Genomic DNA, 4,482 nt, shown 5'->3' with positions numbered 1-4,482 from the left:
CTATAATAGTAAACTAGACTAGGGTGTACAGAAATGAGTAAATGACGTAAAATCCACTTCTGGGTCCACTTGGTGTGTGCTTGGCTGAGCATTGAAGCTTTTATGTGTAGAGACGTTTTCTGGAGTTAAACGCCAGTTCTCATGCCAGTTTGGGCGTTTACTCCAAGTTTTATGCCAGTTCCAGCGTTAACGCTGGAAATTCCGAGGCTGATTTGCCACGCCGGTTTGGGCCATCAAATCTTGGCAAAGTATGGACTATCATATATTGCTGGAAAGCCCAGGATGTCTACTTCCAACGCCGTTGAGAGCGCGCCAATGGCTTCTGTAGCTCCAGAAAATCCACTTCGAGTGCAGGGAGGTCAGAATCCAACAGCATCTGCAGTCCTTTTTGGTCTCGGAATCAGATTTTTGCTCAGGGCCCTCAATTCAGCCAGAAAATACCTGAATCACAGAAAAAACACAACTCATAGTAAAGTCCAGAAAAGTGAATTTAACTAAAAACTAATAAAATATACTAAAACAACCAGATCATACTAAAAACAACTTAAAACAATGCCAAAAAGCATACAAATTATCCGCTCATCACAACACCAAACTTAAATTGTTGCTTGTCCCCAAGCAACTAAAAATCAAAATAGGATAAAAAGAAGAGAATATACTATAGACTCAAAATATCAAGGAAACATAGCTCCAATTAGATGAGCGGGACTAGTAGCTTTTTGCCTCCGAACAGTTTTGGCTCTCACTCTATCCTTGAAGTTAGAATGATTGGCATCTATAAGAACTTAGAACTCAGATAGTGTTATTGATTCTCTTAGTTGAGCATAATGATTCTTGAACACAGCTAGTGTATGAGTCTTGGCTGTGGCCCAAAGCACTCTGTCTTCCAGTATTACCACCGGATACATACATGCCACAGACACATAATTGGGTGAACCTTTTCAGATTGTGACCCAGCTTTGCTAGAGTCCCCAATTAGAGGTGTCCAGGTTCTTAAGCACACTCTTTTTGCCTTGGATCACAACTTATTTCTTTCTTTTTCTTTTTCTTTTTCTTCCTCTTTTTTTTTTGAAATTTTTTTTTTGTATCCACTGCTTTTTCTTGCTTCAAGAATCAGTCTAATGATTTTAGATCCTCAATAACAGTTCTCTTTTTCCTCATTCTTTCAAGAGCCAACAATTTTAACATTCTCAAAACAACAAATTCAAGAGACATATGCACTGTTCAAGCATTCATTCAGAAAGCAAAAAGTATTGTCACCACATCAAACTAATTCAACTAGTTTCAATGATAAATTTCGAAATCCTGTACTTCTTGTTCTTTTGTGATTAAAGCATTTTCATTTAAGAGAAGTGATGGATTCATAGGACATTCATATCTTTAAGGCATAAAATTTCAATTTTATTAATTATGAATTAAGAACAAGACTCAAAAATAGATATAAGACTAAAAAATAAAAATAGAAAACAAAACAAAAGAAAAAGAAAACGCAAAAACATAGGCTCCTAATGATAGAGATTTTCACAGAGTTAGGACTCAACAACCTTGATTTTGAGAAGTGGATGCTCCCTCAGCTTGAGAGGAGAGCTTTTGGCGTTTCAACTCTTGGAGTTCACGCCCCTGCTTCTCTTGTTCCTTCAGCAATTTGCAGAGCATGCAGTTCTGATTCTGCTGTTCTTCCTTCAGTTGCTCCATAGTCTCTTGCAACTTGGTGATAGATGCTTCTAGGCTGGTCCAGTAGTCAATTCTTGGGAATTCAGGGAGGAATTCCTGCGCCCTCCTCTTGATAGAGTTGTCTTGCACTTGTCCTTCCATTGACTTCTTGGTGATTGGGTGTTCAATGGGTATGAACTCATCTACTCCCATCTTCACCCCAGCCTCTTTACAGAGCAAGGAGATCAGGCTTGGATAAGCCAATTTGGCTTCAGTGGAATTCTTATTTGCAATTGTGTAGATCTCACAAGCAATCACATGATGGACCTCCACTTCTTTCCAAGCATAATGCAATGAATCATCACTGCTCTCTTGATGGTGACCTCAGAACGGTTGCTAGTGGGCAATATGGAACGCCCAATAAAGTCTAGCCAACCTCTTGCAATTGGTTTGAGGTCTCCCCTCTTGAGTTGGTTTGGGACACCCTTTGAATTGGTTATCCACTTAGTCCCAGGGAGGCATATGTCCTCTAGAACTTGATCCAACCTTTATCTACTCTCACCATCCTCCTATTGAAGGAATCAGGATCATCTTGCAGTTGAGGTAGTTTGAAGATTTCTCTTATTTTGTCCAGATGGAAGTACATAACTTTCCCTCTGACCATGGTTCTGTAGGTATGGTAAGCAGTTCCAGTCATTCTTTGCTTATCTGTTAGCCACAGATTAGAGTAGAATTCCTGAACCATGTTCCTTCCAACCTTTATTTCAGGAGTGGTCAGAACTTCCCATCCTCTGTTTCGAATTTGCTCTTGGATCCCCGGATATTCATCTTCTTTCAGATCAAATTTGACTTCCGGGATCACTGACCTCAGACCCATTATTATGTGATAATGGTCTTCATGTTCTTTGGTTAAGAACTTCTCTGATTCCAAAGATTCTTTGGATTAGTCTCTTTCTTTCCTCTTAAATTGGTTTGTTTTCCTTTAGGAGCCATGATCTTGATGAATCTTGGCTTAGTGATCACGGAAAAGCACACCAAACTTAGAGGTTTGCTTGTCCTCAAGCAAAAAGAAAAGAAAGAAGAGAAGAGAGAGAGAGAGGAAGAGGAAATTCGAATGGTGTGGGGAATGAGGGGTGGCAAACGTTTATTTATAGAGTGGGGGGAGAGATTTTCGAAAAAAGGAAAAATTTGAAAGGAGATTTGAGGAGATATGGAAAGAAATTGAAAGAAGGGTGAGTTTTTGGACAAAATTTGGGAATGATTTGAAGAATGATTTTAAATTTTTGAAAATTTGAAAGTGAATGATGAGAGATTGAAATGTATTTTTGTGAAAAAATATGGGTGAGAAAAGGAAAGTTTGAAAAAATCTGATTTGAAAGCAAAATTGTGGTCCCCCCACCTTTCTGGCGTTAAACGCACAGAATGGCACTCATTCTGGCGTTTAACGCCCAATTGGCACCCCTTTTGGGCGTTTAACGCCCAGCCAGGTGCCCTGGCTGGCGTTAAACACCAGAAATCCTTTAGCACTGGGCGTTTTTCTGAACGCCCAGGATGCTGCACACCTGGCGTTAAACGCCCAAAATGCCCCTTACTGGCGTTTTTTCGCCAGTAAGCTCTTTTTCTCTGCTTTTTGAGCTGAATCCATCTGTAACTCTGTGAATTCCTTCATTTTTGATACTTGCCTCTGTAAGAACAAATCATACAACCTACTAATGACTGGGTTGCCTCCCAGCAAGCGCTTCTTTACTGTCTTTAGCTGGACCTTCACTAAGAATCACTCAAGTATCAGTTTTGAGCATTCCTGCTCAAAGTTTCCTTCAAGATAATGCTTGATTCTCTGTCCATTAACAATGAACCTTTTGTCGGAATCAGTATCCTGAAGCTCAACATATCCGTATGGTGACACTCCTGTAATCACATACGGACCCCTCCACCGGGATTTGAGTTTTCTTGGAAATAGTCTGAGCCTAGAGTTGAAGAGCAGAACTTTTTGTCCTGGCTCAAAGACTCTGGTTGACAACTTCTTGTCATGCCATTTCTTTGCCTTTTCCTTATAAATTTTTGCATTTTCAAAGGCATTGAGTCTGAACTCCTCTAGCTCATTTAGCTGGAGCAATCTTTTTCACCAGCTAACTGTGCATCCATGTTTAGGAATCTGGTTGCCCAGTAGGCCTTATGTTCCAGTTCCACAGGCAAATGACAGGCCTTCCCATACACCAGTTGGTATGGAGAGGTTCCTATAGGAGTCTTGAATGCTGTTCTGTATGCCCACAGAGCATCATCCAAGCTCTTTGCCCAATCCTTTCTTCGGGCTATCACAGTCCGTTCCAGGATTCTCTTTAGTTCTCTGTTAGAGACTTCAGCTTGCCCATTTGTCTGTGGATGGTACGGAGTTGCCACTTTGTGGCTAATTCCATATCTAACCATAGCAGAGTATAGCTGTTTGTTGCAGAAATGAGTGCCTCCGTCACTGATTAATACTCTGGGAACACCAAATTTGCTGAAGATGTTTTTCTGGAGGAATTTCAGCACGGTCTTGGTATCATTAGTGGGTGTAGCAATTGCTTCTACCCACTTAGATACATAGTCCACTGCCACCAGAATGTAAGTGTTTGAGTATGATGGTGGGAATGGTCCCATGAAGTCAATTCCCCATACATCAAACAATTCTATCTCTAATATCCCTTGTTGAGGCATGGCATATCCATGAGGCAAGTTGCCAGCTCTTTGGCAACTGTCACAGTTACGCACAAACTCTCGGGAATCTTTATAGAGAGTAGGCCAGTAGAAGCCACATTGGAGGACTTTAGTGGCTGTTCGCTCACTTCC

This window comes from Arachis hypogaea, chromosome 6, assembly GCF_003086295.3.
Source record: "Arachis hypogaea cultivar Tifrunner chromosome 6, arahy.Tifrunner.gnm2.J5K5, whole genome shotgun sequence".
NCBI classification, from domain to species: Eukaryota; Viridiplantae; Streptophyta; class Magnoliopsida; order Fabales; family Fabaceae; genus Arachis; species Arachis hypogaea.
The sequence above is the reverse complement of the archived record's forward strand: the minus strand, read 5'-3'. Positions refer to the sequence as shown.